The sequence below is a fragment of the Gossypium hirsutum genome, chromosome A08 (genome assembly GCF_007990345.1).
Source record: "Gossypium hirsutum isolate 1008001.06 chromosome A08, Gossypium_hirsutum_v2.1, whole genome shotgun sequence".
Classification (NCBI taxonomy): Eukaryota; Viridiplantae; Streptophyta; class Magnoliopsida; order Malvales; family Malvaceae; genus Gossypium; species Gossypium hirsutum.
Genome location: NC_053431.1, coordinates 10494578 through 10512172, shown reverse-complemented (window position 1 = coordinate 10512172; position 17595 = coordinate 10494578). Strand labels below are relative to the sequence as shown.

Sequence of the window (17595 nt, the reverse complement as noted above, 5' to 3'; positions counted from 1 at the left end):
AAATTATGGGAAAAATTTTTAAAAATTATTTTAGGTCTAATGGAACGATATGATTTTAACTAGTGTCGAAAAATGTGATTTCGAAGTCAAATACCGTAAATAGAGATAGTAAATTTATGAATACAACATTTACTTATTTAGTATGAAAAATATATTATTAGAGAATCAAGTAGTTGAATTGAAAAAGAGCGGTTAATTATAGTATAGAGACTAAATTGTAAGAGTTAATTATAGCATTTACTTATTCATTTCTAAGTCTAAATTCACCTAATCAATATGCGTTCTTCTTTGTTTTTGCTTCAATAAATGTGGGATTTATTTGGAAAAATTTTGGTTTCAACATGTTAATGGTTTTTGTTGAAAAATTTTTGGTTTTAATCAACTTGATGGTCAAGGGTGTTCATCGTCCCAGGTGTGGCCTGCGTTCAAGTCGCGCTAGTCGCATTTGTTGTTCGACCTTTGCCTTGTTACTGTAATTCACCAAAAAAAAAGTATTAAAAAAAGAAGAAGAGAGAGAATTAGTGAGAATTTCTCTCAGTTTTCAATTCCATGACTTGTTTTGAGAGAAATATTTAGAACATCTTTTTAGCTGCTATTGTTATTTTATGGTTTTTAAAATTTTTTTTGAGTTTCCTGAAGTATTCATCTATTAGTAATTGGTCCACTCAATCAAATTTTATATAAAAGAAAAAAGTTTAAAACTTTTTCCAAAGTTATATGAAAATTTATATTTTTATAGTTTAATTTTTCATAAATTTATATTTTTAAATATCTTTTATTTAATTCTTGTCACATGTCAGAATTTGAAGATGACACATGACATTTTGTTATGAGTTATCAATGCCACATCATCACATTCTAATGGCATTAGAAAAAAAGTATCAAAATGTGAGGATTCCCAATTTAGGTACCAATTAAGTCCAAAAAATAGATACCAAATATGTACAAGTGGTCAAGTGTAGGGGCAAAAATATACATTACCTCTAAATTAAATTATATATTGCATTGTATTATAATATAATGATATGTTAAATATAATATATTTTCAATTAATATATATAAGATTTTTTTTGGCTTTTTACCTATATAATATAAAATAAAATAAAAAATTATTAAAATGGCATGTTTAAAAAATTATGTACCAAAATGGTACATTCAAACTGGTGGAGGGTGGTGCATAGGCAGTACCACCCTAGAATTTCGACAATTCTGACTGCAAATAAAAATAAAAAATAAAAAAACTGGTGAAGGCAATATAATAGGTGGCACTTAAAGAAAAGATGGGACAGCACAAGAGGTCATGCCTACTAGAGAGGCGGCACCCACTGGTCATGCCTTATGCAAAGGCGGCACTCTCGATCACGCCATCTCCACAGGCAGCACCGGTTGAGGTTGTCAGGCGATGGGACGGGTCATATCTGATGCTTGTGAGTTGTGTGTTTGGGGACCATTATAAGGTCCTCAATGCCCCATTTTTGGCCGGAAGAGTGAAGAAAGTTTTTGAAGAAGAGAAGAAGAAGAAGAAGAAGGAGAAGGAGAGGGTGGGAAGGGAAGGGAAAAAGAAAGAAAAAAAGAGCTATTAAGGTATGTTTGTATTTATTTTATATTTTCATTCATTCATAATCTTTTTAATGTTTATTGAAGTAAAAAAAGTCTATTTATGTTATGTACAAAGAATATTTTTTTATGTAATTTATTTGTTATGTGTGTTTTATGTAGATTAAATTTATTTTTTATGTAATTTATTTGGCATGTTATTTTGATTATTTTAATATAATTTTTTTTATGTAGGTAAAAGATGAGACCATTGATATGGAATTTGTGAATGGGACCATTGAGTTGGAATTAATGAGATAAATTAGGAATAATAGTTTATATGTTCTAATTTTTTAAGATTTTATAATTGACAATAAGAGTTTATGTTTTTAAAATTTATTTTATGTTTTTTATAAATATTATAAATGAAATTTATTTTGAATCCTTCTATGCAATAAATTATATTTTTTGACAATAATTAAGTTGACATGTTATTATATATAATATATTTTTAAACCAATACATTTTACTTATTATCATTTTTAAATAATAATAAAAATATTCATATTTATTATGTTGAGATAGTTTATGTTATGTTTTTGTTATATTTTTTTATTGGCATGTTATTTTTATTATTTTAATATAAATTTTTTGTTTTTATATAGGTAAAAGATTAAACCATTGAGATGGAATGGGACCATTGAGTTGGAGTTTGAGTTGAAATTTATAAGATATGTTTATTTTGTTAACGTAGTATAGCAAGAAATATGATGTGGACAAAGCTGTTTGATATTTTTTTTTGTAATTAAAAGCATTAAATAAAATTTAGGTATTTTGATAAATATTTAAAATGCATCAAAGTCTGAAATTAATTGCCGATATTTGTTTTGAAATTGTAGGTATCGCAATGGGTTCATTGATTAAGAACGATGATCACATATCAAACACAATTAATAATATGGTAATATATTATTATCTGTTAATCACGAGTTCCCTTAAAAAAAGTTGTACATCATTTACGGAAATAAATTATGTTATTATAACTATTTTTTGTAATTTAATAGTGTCAGGGCTCGTACCGCGCATTGAGGAGTCGGGTGAATGGTTTAGGATATTCCCCGGATGAACGACTGATGCTATACTTGGAGTTAGCTGGATTCAGGTCAGCAGCATTGATCCGAAAGTTTGATTTACAGTACAATTTAATATCCACATTGGTCGAGCGTTGGCGCCCGGAGACCCACACTTTTCATTTGCCGTGTGGGGAGTGCACTGTCACTCTAGAGGATGTTGTATTGCAACTTGGGGCTCCCAATCGACAGGATGCCGTAATGGGTGTAAGTATGATAGTTGAGCCAACTGCCCTTTGTTATAGCCTACTAGGAGCCTCATCCAACGATGCTGAGTCCAAATTTACGGGTTTGAAATTTTCATGGCTAAAAGCCAATTTTGAACATTTATCAATTAATGCCACCGAGCAGGAGGTGATGTGCACAGTTTGAGCGTACATTATACATATTATAGGGGGTGTACTAATGTCGGATGCGAACAACAATAGGGTTCATTTGATGTATTTACCTCTGTTAGCTGATTTGCAAGATGTTCGCTCATATAGTTGGGGTTCCGCAGTTCTGGCTATGTTGTATTATGAGCTTTGTCGGACGACAAAGTTTGATGCTGTAGATATAGGCGGATGCCTTATATTGCTGCAGTTATGGACTCTTTATCGAATGTCATTTTTGGCATCAGTTAGGCACCAAGCATACGTATTTCCACTAGTGAACAGGTGATAAAATTTAACTTGTTATTGCGATTAATTGACATTTTTTTTCTAATGATACTATTTTAACGATACTATTCTAACATGTAATTTGTTTTCATAGATAGAATTTTTATCCGAGTATTGGGAGATCATACACTGCCCCTATATATAGTCTGATGATTGAACAACATGCTAAGGAAGGGGTAAGCTATTCCAATATTCGTGACATGTAATTACTTTGTATATCTTACTCGAACTGTGTTAAATTTTAACCATGTTATTAATCGTGTAGTATTTCTACCCACATTCATTCTCACATGTTTATCAATTTTCATACAGTTGAGTGGTATTACGGGGATCTAGTACTCCGACAGTTTGGTTGCATCCAGTATATCCCCGTTCTACCAATGCAATTGGGGAAGATTCACAGGATTAATAAGAGAGGAAAACATGGAAATAATTGGGGGGTTGTGCACTAGAAATATATTGCAGTGTGGGATAATCAGATGGCGCGAAGACCTCAAATGGATATTTCTTTAAATTTGCAACCATCGTTAAAGTACATACAATGGTACTCTAGTATGGAAAAACCATATTTATTTGATGGACAGTCGACTATAGTCTCCCCCGCACATGCATTAACTTGGGGCATACGAGCCAGTGCCCGATATAGAAGCTAAGCCAGAGGCAAAGCTAGAGCCCGAGCCTGAGCCCGAGCAATTGCATACACATTTCGCTGATAGTTCTTATCATCCAAAGTTACGGGTCAATGACTATTTCCCGGGCTCGTCAGGACACGGATATCATTCCGGGTTTGATATCTTTAGTCCAGTACCACCTCAATACAACACTCCTCCCGGCCTGTATCCACCGCATTACTCTACTCCTCTTGGGTTGTATCTACCGTAGTACAGCCTCCCGACTCAAGTTCATCGATGGTGTTCGGGGAATATGATTTTTCTTCTATATTTCGCACACCCCCACCTACGACTGAAGAGGATGTTGATCACCGCGATCAGCCACAACGTGAACGTCGACCCCCACAAAAATATACCCCTAGGACCACACCATCAAACCATCAATTTTAGGGGTTTCTTGCAATTTAAATATTACAAAGTTTGTACTTTTTTTATTCTAAAAAAATATAAACACCATTAGCATAAAACATGCCCTAAATGATCACTTCGTAAACATGCCAACTCTTACCACTTTGGCCATAAAACTATGCATCAATTTGATCTTATAAACACCAATCTTTAAACATAAAAAAAAGTACACCAACCATCAAGGCACAAATATCATAAGTTTCACAAATTCAAAGTAATATTACATGCCGACATCATTAACTAAACATTAGACATAAGTCCACCTATACATGTCATTATAACCATGATATCAATTAGAAGTTTATTTAATAAAATAATATGTATCACAATATTTTTAAGTATTATTAAAAAAACATTATATTTATTAAAGAAATAAAAAACACTATTTAAATCATATTGAGTATTAGTGGAGAAATAAATCAAATCGAAACTTCTCTTCCTATTAGTTTAAAATGCCTAAGAACCATTTCAAAATTTAGGCTTCTTTTTGTTAGTTACGACATTTAGCATTACTAATCTACTAGACTCTGACTATCTTTTTTAACTCTTAATATATTTGATATAGTAAATAGTATTATTTTAAAAATAAATATATTTAGACATTAAGAATATTAAAAATGAGGGTATGAAATGAAATTTTGAAAGGTAAACAACTCAATTATCACTTTATTAAATGAGTGTATTAAATAAAAATAGTTACCATTGGCAGGAGAAGAACCCCTTTGCCCGTTTTCATCAGTCTTTTCAAATCCCATCCTCTCCTTAACTTTCCCATTTCTTCACCATCTCTTTCTCTTCAAAATTTTCCTCTCTCATCCGTTTTCATCTCTTCCTTCTCAATCATTTCTATTTTTTTTGTGATATTGAAATCACTTGCTTCATCCATAGATTTTGGGTTTTCAGCTCTATGAAATATTGCTTCGATTCGTCTTTTCAAATCTATGGATGTCGGTGTGGTTGTTCTTGTTGGATGCTTTGGGAAAGAAAGAAACTCTAGTTCTGCAAGATTTCACCAGCAATGGCCTGTCTTTTGCAGTCAACTACTTTATTATTCATATTCTCTATTACATTGATTCTTATCCCAAATAGACATGCTATTTCCTTCATTGTATTAGACACGCTGTTTCCTTCATTGTATTACACGATAATGTTCTTATCCCAATATCTTTTCTTTTCAATTTTAATGCTCTTATGCACTTTCCCATGGCTTAAATCCATTTTTTAATGCCCTAAAACTTAAGATAGATGGGGATTAGATGCTAGTTCAACCTGATACCCATATTTCTTTTATGGATATAATGTTTAAAGTTCAACTAAGACCATATAACTTCATTTCTAGTGAAATTGTTTAAGCAATTGTGCCTTTGTATAAATTGTTAAAATTCTGTTAAATGTACGGGTTAAATAGGATTAGATGCCAGTTTAACCTGTTACCTATATTTCTTTTATGGATATAATTCTTAAAGTTCAACTAGACCACATAACTTCATTTTTAGTGAAATTGTTTAAGTAATTGTGCTTTTGTATAAATTGTTAAAATTCTGTTAAATGTACGGGCTAAACATGGTTCTGCTTATCAGGGAATTCATTTGACAATAGGGTTATGCTGATAACACTTTCTGCAGGATATTGTGACTAGTCTAGCAGCCTATGGAATCAACCAAACTGAATAAAGTAAATTAAAAACAATCATCATGTGTTTCTTCACTTTTCATTTTTCTTGAAGTATCCGTGTTCAACACATTCCCGGACGTGGATATAGCATATGACCCTCCAAATACATGAAAAGGCTATATTACTCGGACTTGGGTGTAAGTGTTGACATAGGCATCTAACTTGAGTATTTTCAGCTTTTTCTAGGATTGCATGTATTTGGAGGACTCTTGGAGGACCATATCTCGATGCCCATGTCCGAGCATATGTTGGAGATGAATTCAGACACAGTAGTTATTTAGGAAAAAATGAAGTGTTGGGTTAATATAGTGAAAAACTTACCAAAAAAAAAGTCAAACATACCCATATAAGATGGGTGCCTCTACTCACACCCACTTGAGTCCAAGTAACATGTACTGAGTGTTGGTGCACTCATATGGTCCTCTGATTGTTTTTTTTTCTCTCCAAACTATCAAACTGGATGAATTCTAATGTTTGTTAGTCAGTTGTTTCAACTTAGTTTTGCCCTTTGATTTTTATTTGATCAATAGGGTCTATGCCTAATAAGAAATCTGGAGGAACCTTCACATATTGTATCCATGTTTGGCTACTTATGGTCTTAAACTATTGCTATAATATTGTGGCTATTGCATGTCTTAGCAACAAAGTTTGTCTACAAAAAAATCCACTCTGCTATTGGGATCCAAAAGGTTTGATCTATTAGCTACATAAACTTGTTATTGAAAAATTTTCTTCCAGCTTTAGAGTGAACTCTATTTATGAACTAATAAAACCTGCATGAATTGTCTATGTTTCGCCGACTCTTTCATTTTTCTTTTCTTGAAGTACTTGGGTCTGACACTTTTGTTTGACATATCACTGGACATTGTTTGGGGATATTAGCTGAGCCTTCAAATATATAGAAAACCATATGCAAAATTAAACATATCAGCGTTGCTTACATACCCTTATTTGACATTCACATCTGTGTCATATAATGTAGTGTATTGCAATTGAAAAAAAGAAACGTTACAAAGGAGAAAAAGAAGAGGAAATCATATTATTATTTTTCCTTTTATGTGCAAAGATCCTTGTAGGTATGTTCCTTTTATTTTTCTTTGTTCAGCATTTCTAGTATTTCTGTTCTGGGTTTTATTGATTATTTTCTATCATCTTCTAGACTGCCAAAAACAGAGTGGAAGTTTGCCAACGCATATTGAAAAGTTTTATGAGGTTAGATGCTAATATGTTTTTAGTTTTCAAATGAAAAGGGTACTAGTCAACTTATCTCTTATTTTATGATGGCTCGTACATGTAGGCAATTGGTCTGAAGTGCAGAATGGATATGGTTTAATAGAAACATCACCTTGCATTGCTGGTCGACAACCTTATTATAATGTAAGACAGTTGTAGGTATTTCTATTATAATATTCAACTGAAACTATTCTCTTTCTTCCATGCTACCCTTGATAGAACATGTGATTTCTCCTAAGCAATGTGAATAATTCTTAAAAAGAGAACTAATAGTTATATATCGGTAATCTCTGTTGCTCCTGCTCTTTTTTTTTCTTGTAGTACACGCGTCTGACGCTTAGACAAACTTGGATACAGGGATATGTCCCTACAAAAATATTCCAAATGCATGGAAAAGCTTTAAAAAATTGAACACGCATAAATTGGATACATATCTGTATATAGGGCTTGCACTTGACTCCAAGTAACTAGCTAGAAATCTACTTTTTTAAATACAGGATATTGGGGAAAAATATGTTTGAGATCATTTGAAAAATAAACATGTTATGCTGGTACTATCTTTTCTTGCTAAGTTCCTTAATAGGATCAAAGGAAAGGATCTATGTATGTGCTTTGGTCTTAAAGTGAGTTTAAGAGAGTTTTCGTAAGCAATTAATAAAAAGAAAAGAAAAAAATAAAACATAAATGGGGTTTTTGGTTTTTCAGGTTTACAACTCACTGTTTCGCTCTGTGTTTGAAATCTATCGAATGGGTCTGTCTATTTGTTTCTTTTTGGTTGCTTTATCGGAGACTGATTTCATGTATGAATCTTTATTTGGGTTTGCGTTTTCACTTATTTGCCTTTGTCTTTGTTTTTGTCTTTTGCCTTTTCATTTCTATTTTATGGTTTTTGGTTTTCAGTTTTATACATCACTTTTTCGTTCCATGTTTCAAATCTATTGATCTCTTTCTGTTTGTTCTTTTTGTTTGTTTCCTGTGTACTTTCGCGAGATAGAAATCCTAAGTTTTCTCCTCCGTTTCTGTTTTTTATGATTTATGCAGTCCCATTAACTTTGTTTTTTTAATGGGCACATATCTGTTTTTTAGTTTTTGATACATGCTTTTCACTTGAATTTATTTGAGTTTTTTTTTCTCTTTGCCAAATCTTTGTAAGGTTATCAAGCTTGAGTTGAACTTGACAATGACTGGAAGTTTTACTTGTAGCTGAATCCAAGTGACTTATGGGCACATGTATCTAGTTTTTACCCCTAGTATTGATGTTCATTTTTTAGATACGAGAGTTACACGTTTTAATTTCAGATAAATTCTAAATGGTTGAGCCATGCATGATTAGTTGATTAAAGACTTTACTTACTTCGATGAATAAAAATAACTTTCTTTTCTGATAAGTGTTCTCTCTCATTCTATATGTTGGATTGATCTTCATGTTTAAATTATCTAGATTAAATGCTAATTATACTGCTATGATAGATCTCTAGTTAAACTTATTGTGAAGGGCATATGATTGCATTTTGGCAATCAGTACCGAAACTTTAATAGTCGGCATGTCTTTCACCATTGGCATGATACATGTACAGATAGTTTTGGAATAAATTTTTTAATGATCTTCTGTCATATGTGTTGATGTGTTGATGTGTATGTGTGAGGCCTAACAAATTTTCATATCTCCCACATTTGCGAATTTTGAATAAATGCAGCTCGTACTCGCCAATTATAACCTTCTGTCGACTTCCAACACTCCCTAATATATAATGTCGGTTTAGACACTGCGACTTTGTAGTCCACTAATATATTCATGCTGTACCGCTTAATAGCAAATACACACTCTTCCTTACTTTTGAATCTCTGGCCTACGAACAATTCCTCAAGATTTAAATCTACGGCCAATCGCTGAGTAGGTAGTATTTCTGGGTACTCCAAGATCTTGGCTACGTGCGCCACGTAGCGGCATATGTGTCCTAGGATTATTGTGTATCACAATACGTCGAATCTGGTTTCAAACTGAAGACGCGTTAATGTTTCCATCGTTATTCACGTCTTCATCATCAATATCATCGGGGATCTCGTCCACATCAGGATTACTATCACTATCGACCTCTTGATCATAGGGATCACTACTATCGTATCCATCATCACTAACCACATCAATATCGGTGCAACATTAAGATCAATATCAATCTCGCGTATAGTCGATTCACTATCAACGTACGATATTGGAGCCACCATACACAGTTCTTAAGCTCCATGTTCTTCACCAGATGCAGTGAAATCTTCAGTTGGCTCCACACCAGCTAACTCAACAAATAACTGAATCAGTGCATTTTGGTCACTCTAATTCCCACAATAAAGAGTGATCATTGTCTCCACGTCTTCATTGTCTACAAATTTCATTTCAGTGAATTTGATAGGATCTGTCGAAACTAGAAACTTGTAGAAAAGTTTCAAGATCCTTCTTCCACAACGTCTAACAATTTTTGCACTAATCTTTTTCTTCATATCATCGAATTAGACATTTCTATTAAATCTCATTATTATTTGTTGCCGACATTCAAATATCCATCCAACGGTTGTTGTCAAGATGATTCCATCGAAATAAACGCATATGAAAAATTGATTGTCCATCTTCAATACTCAATCTGTTAAAAAATAAACAAAAATTCTCAAAACAATTTCAAACAGCATAAAAATAATTACATAAAAAAATTAATGAATAAAAAGAGACTATTTCTAACAATATCAAATTTATTGACATTTCTAACAATATCTATGACAGAAATATGTTCAGTATTTATCTATTTTTTTCTGTTGTTGTCACTAACTAACAATTACTTTATAATAGTTACTAAAATAAAAACTTTCAAATATATTAAAAAAAATTAAAACATAACATTCACAATAAACACATAATTAATCTAAACACAAAACTTACTAACAAATCACAATAAACAAAATAACTTTAAAACAACACATAAAAATAACACTAAATAAACTATATATTACTAACAAAATAATTTTTTCTTATCATATTAATCTATTCTATCTGAAAATAACAATAAAAATAATAATACCTTTTCTTTCTTCTCTTCTCTTTTCTTTCTTTCTTCTCTTCTCCCTCTCTTGTTTTACTTTTTTTTAACTGATACTTTAAAATTGAGCCGGATGGGGGAGCCGGAGGGACCCCTGAACAAAAGTGGTACCACCTATGCACCACTCTCCACCAATTTGAATGTATCATTTTAGTACATAATTTTTTAAACATATCATTTTAATAAATTTTTTATTTTATATTATATAGGTAAAAAATCTGGTTTTTTAGATTATAAGTACAGTCACAATTACAATTACAAATGATACATCCAAATAATTATAATCAAATTAATCATTATAAATTTTAATCGAAATGATAACCCGGATATATCTATACCTAAACCATAATAAATTTATACAAGATCTACATGGGGCATAAATTAGAATAAATATAATTTGAAATCTCAATCATGGTTTACACAGAGTGATAATCATGGTTTGAAAACTTGGTATCCTTAAAATTACCATTAAACTAAGGCCTCATTGGTTGAAACTATTATAAATGATAATTATATTTTATTTTTATTTTGTCTTTTACTTTTTTTCCTTTTTAATAATATTTTATACATATTAAATATTTAAATTTTAATTTAATTAATTAACTTTTAAATGATTCCGTTTTCTATTTTCTATTTTTCTATTTATATTTTAATCACTTTTTTCATTAAAATCTACTAAATAATGGCAACTAATTAATTTTACATTAAAAAAATTTAATAAATTCATCTCATGTTTTAATATATAACTAAATTGAATATAAATTTAAAATGCTTAATTTTAACTGAAGAGAAATATAATTTTTTTATGAAAGAATCCAAATATATTTAAATTTCTAGCACTTCAATGTGTAATTAATTTTTATTATTTTAAAATTAAAAAAGTTAAATGAATAAAATTAAATAAAAATACATAAATAAATAATAAAGTATAATTGTCTTTTTATTTAAAAATTTCTTAGTAAATAGATATCAAGCCCATTTATGGGATTTTTTTCAAATCTAAACGTAGGGGTGAAATTGGTTTTGTTGGTTTTTTTATTTTTTTTAACCGTCCCTCAAATTATTGGTATTGTTTAGTTCTTAATTTTTTCATATTATTTTTTTATTCTTAGATTTATTTTGAAAAAATTAATTTTATTTTTTATGCCTTTTAAATATTATTTGATAAATTTTTTTATAAATATTTCTAAAAAATAATTTTCAAATAAGTAAAAAATAATCAATAATCTTTTTATGATAATTAAAAAAATTATTTAAAACTTTTAACTTATTTTTACTATTTTAAATATAAAATATTTATTTTTCCATAATAAAAAATAAAATTAATTACAAATTAAATAAAAAATATGTATAGTTTGTTTTTTTATAGAGCTCATATGAATATAGATTACCTCGAAAACAAGGATATAAAGTGTTGTTTTTAACCCCCAAAACAAAAAGATATAAAGTGCTGTATGTATAATTATAGCTGACATGCATATATATATTATCAGCCACTGATCATATCTACCGGAGATCTACATTTGGATACGATACCAAAGTTCTTGAGCTGTAACATTGCTACTTGCCTCATATAATTTGGTCAATCATGCCGCAAAAACGACATAAAAAAATCAATACTATATAATGTGTATAATCTCTACCCTATTCGTTATTTAAATAAATTAAGTATAAAATTATACTTGGTGATTTGAGTTACAATACGGTTAAGTACTTCTAGTCTTGTAGGTATCGATATTCGTCAACTAAGGTGTCCTTTTTGTGAGCCATACACGGCTCTGCATAAAGACCGGAGGCAAAACCCGACACGGAATTAATACCTTTTATTGTTGACAGTTTGAGTTAGTTGTCCAGAAAATAACACTTTAAATATAAGACTTCTCTCAGAGGAGTCAATGTTCCTGTGAACAGTATTGAAAAATAACAATGTATTTTTTTATATATAAAAAGAAGAGTAATGATTATTCAAAAATTAAAATACTTAATATCTTATCTCTTAATCATTTGGTCGGAGGTTAAATCCTTACACAACCATTTATTTATTTAAAAAATATTTACGACGAGAAAATTAATTATAGTTATTCATAGTGGATACTCTTGTTGCAACAACAAAAAAGAAATAAACATTTTTTTTTCTGTTACAAAATAAAGAATCTTTTTTAAAAAGATCTTAATTATTTTGCAGTAATTTTTCTAGTTTAAGGCGTACGTTTAATTTGGGAAGTATTTAAAATTACATCGTAAGATGCAGATCACATTGTCTCCCATAGAAGTACACCAACTCAACTCCAGCCGTGCATTATTTAAAAGATATATGTCTCTTCTTTATTTGTAAAGAATTAACTATAGGATGATGCCATTGCCAAGAACTTCTAGGAAACGTGAAAACATTGACTAATTTGAGGATTAGGATTCCTCATGAATCACATGCATTACAAAAAAAAAAAAATCTGTTCATATTACAATATAATAAAATACCAACTCAGTCATTGGGGATTTGGGGTCTTTGTAATATATTAAACCTCTCTTCCTACAGTGTATACACTATCTTTTTTTGTTTTGTTTCAATGGCCATTTCTCTATCCCAAACTTTTCTTTCTATCAATCGACGGCTCCATGATGATCATCGGGTTTTGCCATATGAAAAATGTACTTCAATTGCGTCGTTGTTGGGTCAGAAATCTTGCATTGGACGTAACAAAAGCTTGGAGTTTTCGACAAGATCACCTAGGATTCCTCGAGCTTTGTCCAAAACAAGTGAGCCATTGTCCTCCATCAACCATGACTTCGAAAAGGAAATTGAGCCTGTTAAACAAGAAGAAAGATGTTTAGCCGATGTATGGAGAGAAATCCAGGGCCAAGATGATTGGGTTGGGATGTTGGATCCAATGGACCCTCTCTTACGCTCCGAGCTGATTCGCTACGGCGAGATGGCACAAGCCGCTTACGACGCTTTCGATTTCGACCCCTTTTCCAAGTACTGTGGGAGTTGCAGGTTCACGCGTCGGCAGTTCTTTGATGCTCTAGGCATGGCACACCATGGCTACCACATCTCTAGGTACCTCTTCGCCACATCCAACATTAACCTTCCGAATTTTTTCAAGAAATCACGCTGGCCCAAAGTGTGGAGTAAGAATGCGAATTGGATCGGATATGTTGCGGTGTCTGATGACGAAATGTCAAAGCGTTTAGGCCGTCGGGACATCACCATTGCTTGGAGGGGCACGGTGACACGCCTAGAGTGGATTGCAGATTTGATGGATTTTCTCAAACCGATTTCTTCCAACAAAATTCCATGCCCCGATCCAATGGTGAAAGTAGAATCGGGTTTCCTTGATCTCTACACTGAGAAGGATGTGAATTGCCGGTTCTGCAAGTTTTCAGCCAGGGAACAAATTCTAACTGAAGTGAAGAAGTTGCTTGAACTGTACCAAGATGAAGAGATAAGCATTACCATAACTGGTCACAGTCTAGGCAGTGCCCTGGCGATTCTCAGCGCCTATGATATCGTTGAAACAGGTCTAAATTTGTTAAATGATTGCAGAGCTGTGCCTGTTAGCGTGTTCTCGTTTTCGGGTCCTAGGGTTGGAAACGTGAGGTTCAAGGAACGGATGGAATCGCTGGGAGTTAAGGTGTTGAGGGTGGTGAATGTGCATGATATAGTCCCTAAATCTCCAGGACTGTTTTTCAATGAAAACGTGTCGCCTGTGTTGATGAAGCTGGCTGAGGGATTGCCTTGGAGCTACTCCCACGTCGGAGTTGAACTGGCCTTAGATCATACACACTCGCCATTTTTGAAGCAGACTGGGGATCTGACCTGTGCTCATAACCTGGAAGCTCACTTGCACTTACTTGACGGGTTAGTTTCTTATGCTCAAACCATAGTTCAGCATGAACCTGTATTATGAGTTAAATTAACCATGAATGAAATGAACCTCCTTTTTCATCACCTCATCAGTTGGTCATTTTCTTATTAGCAACCATCCGCTGATAATGATGTTGAATATGGTGCTTTCTAGGACCCAATATGATGTTCAGTGTTAAAAATAATTATAAATACTCTCATATTTGACATTACCCACTTTCAGTGGTTTAAACCAAAGTTGCAATAAATAATTATAATCACATGGATATATTCATCATTAATGGTGGTCATGATTACGGTAGCTGATGGTGGAATTGGAAAGTATTATATAAGATTTGAATGAGATAAGTTCGGAAGCAACTTGATGATGATTGTAGTGAAGATTTATATAATAGGAAATAGATAATCATCAAATTAATTGGATTTTCATTTGATGTGGTAATTTGTATGTGTGGCAGATACCATGGGAAAGGCCGTAGATTTGTACTGGCAAGCGGGAGGGACCCTGCTTTGGTGAACAAGGCCAGTGACTTTTTGAAAGACCATTACTTGGTCCCCCCATATTGGAGGCAAGATGAGAACAAGGGCATGGTGAGGAACAATGACGGTCGTTGGATGCAACAGGAACGGCCTATACTTGATCATCACCATGAAGATACCCACCACCATCTCAAGCAATTAGGTCAGGCAACTGAGCATTATAGTTAAAAGATCAAATCATTAGCCAGTTTGCATTATCATACTGCTAATATAAGTGATGCAATAGGTAGACCAAAGCACCTATTATGGCATCATAGCAAACTATATAAAACATAGAAGTTTCATAGATGATAGATGATGTATGGTTCTTCTTGTATGAACAAATACATAGGTTGTACAGTGTCTCTCTGTTTCCTTGAACTATTATTTTATTCGACTCATCCACCACCAACTAAGCTAATGTGCAAGGTAATGGAGATTGAACAATCAGCATCAAGCCATCTAGAATAGTCTACAGTTAACTTGCCCACCATGATAGGCCCCATTGATTATTTGATATTTTAACTCTTGGGAAACGTGGGTCAAACAAGCCAGCTATTAAAGAATGCCAAAGTCATCTTCCAGAAAACAAACAAGGATATTCTTTCTCTCCCCCCAAAAAATTAATGTAAATGACTGAAGTTGATGAAAAGGAAAATTAAAAACTACGGCTATCATTTAAAAAAAGAGAAAATATAGGGGTTGGATTATTTAGTGCAAAATTGAGAGATTCTTGGATGGGGATCCTATGTTAAGGTTCTCAGAACAAATTCACAGTACAATCTTGTGTTTACGAATCTCCTTCTGTAGCTTGCTTTAATGAGTGGCACCCCAAAGGATAGCTTTGCTCCATATGATCATTCATTCAACAAGTCAAAATCTGAGTTCCATCAACCATAAACAAGGTGGACAGACACCAGTTGTCCCAACAAATTGCTTGAGATGATTGCACAACTTGAAGGGTTCACTTAAGGGGCGAAAAACCAGAGAGGGAATAAGCAAAGCAGGAATAATGCTTGCAGCAAGAACACAAGGGTAATTTCACTTGATTTTAAAGTTGAACAAATAATTTATGCGGTTAAGCTTCTTTTTGCATACAGAGACCATATTTACTTCAAACACAAAAGTTTGTCTCTAAGATTCTAAGTGAATCAGTATATCCTATGACCAACACCCCCCCCCCCCCAAAAAAAACCCCGGAAAAAAAAAAGAATCAATTTGATCAGCAGGAACTCTGAAATTATCTAGGATTTGGTACATGTTATAAGAACTCAAAACAACACCCGCAAAGCAAAAATTCATTCTCTATTAGTCACAAGAACAGCATACCAATTCTTTGCACCTTAAAAGTAACTCCCAAAATGTACTGCCAGTCAATCTAAACCCCTGTCGTAGCGTTTGCCTCACTCTTTCCACGTTTCATTAAATAGAGTAACAGCACTCAGTGGGAGCAATGGTGATGAAATTGGAATAACATTACTGGTTGCATTAAAAAAATATATCATTGTAAATGGTTCAAAACACGGATTGCAAAAATATAAACTCAAAGCAAATAAACCATTTGAACATTCAAGTTTGTCTAAGTCAAAAAGTAACAAAAACCAGCAGCTTGGAAATCAGTTGGTTAAATAGCAGCAAGGAAATTAGGTAACTATTGCTGAAAAACAATTTCTCTTGTATGGCAAAGGCATTGCCAGTTTCTCAGTAACCTTGTTCACTTCAGTGATTTTCTAAAAGATTAGAGGTAATTAAACATATTAGACAACAAGTTTCGATGCAGAAGGTTGAGACAAACCTCAGACTCAAGGCTCGGTCGTATTTTCCCAGTAGGAGTACGCATTGTGACAAACTCCTTAGCTGCTGGAGGAAGAATACCTAGCGTGGCATCAAATCTGCTTTTGTCAGCCCAGCTTTTATAGCAACTGCATATCCCTGGCAAACAACTCACGTCAGAGAAAACTGCAGAACGTGAAATGGAAAGCACTAATTTAGGTAAAGGCTTGAACCTGCAGAATTTCGGCAGAATCTTCTCCACACATGTGCAGACCAAGAACTTTGTTTGTCTTTGCACAGGCTATAAGTTTCATGAAAACCCACCCAATCAGGAAGCCCAGATAGAGTGGCCTGAAGTTTGCAGAGTAGACATCAATATCACCCTATTCTTTTATAGCCTGTAAAACCGTTGAATTGTGAGCAAAATAAACCAATTTCAGCTGTTATTAATGTACCAAACAGTTCCTCACCAGTTCTTCAGTAAGACCAACTTGTCCAATTTGTGGCTGGGAAAAAACGGCAGAGGGTACAGCCCTACTCAAAATGCATGCGAAGAAAAGTCAAAAGGCAATTGAATGCGAACTAAAATCCATTTCTTTCTATCCCAGAAGCACCAAAAAATTTGAATATGATACTATATTCTGTGGGTCCAAGGTCATAATCTAGGGACATTAATGACACTTGACAAGAAGCAAAATTGGAATCTAGCTTCCATCAACTATATCTCTACCAGGATAAATTCCAAGGCACTACTAGATGAGTGCCACATCTTTTGTTATAACCAACTTAGACTATACTGTTTATTTTTTTCCTTTCTCATTTGTCTTGTGAGTTCTTTTGAAATTTTGTCCAACCAAATATTTGATCCTTTTAAGCACCCCAGTCCACCCCCCTCCCTCCCCTTTCATCATCAAATCGCCAAATAAATCCAAAAACAACCTCAGCCACCCCTACATAAAATCAAATAAATCTAAATAGAGGTACAAAAAAGTAAAGAACTCTGGAGTGGGAACACAGGGTTACCATCATGATTGTGCAGAG

General features: G+C 32.9%; 3 long non-coding RNA genes across 3 annotated transcripts; 2 read left to right on the top strand and 1 right to left on the bottom strand.

The window, feature by feature from the left end:
- Positions 1-2406: 2406 nt before the first annotated feature.
- LOC121204957 (uncharacterized) lies at positions 2407-4410 on the top strand. Its single transcript, XR_005900124.1, has 4 exons — positions 2407-2497; positions 2601-3322; positions 3420-3501; positions 3638-4410. It is a non-coding gene; the product is annotated as an uncharacterized lncRNA (long non-coding RNA).
- A 692-nt stretch (positions 4411-5102) lies between these two features.
- Positions 5103-8694, top strand: LOC107951187 (uncharacterized). Its single transcript, XR_001698358.2, has 3 exons — positions 5103-7290; positions 7376-7455; positions 8465-8694. It is a non-coding gene; the product is annotated as an uncharacterized lncRNA (long non-coding RNA).
- Positions 8695-12883: 4189 nt separating this feature from the next.
- Positions 12884-17156, bottom strand: LOC107951175 (uncharacterized). The gene is made up of 3 exons (XR_001698350.2): positions 17025-17156; positions 16788-16952; positions 12884-16713 (listed from the first exon to the last, which is right to left on the bottom strand). It is a non-coding gene; the product is annotated as an uncharacterized lncRNA (long non-coding RNA).
- Positions 17157-17595: the final 439 nt, after the last annotated feature.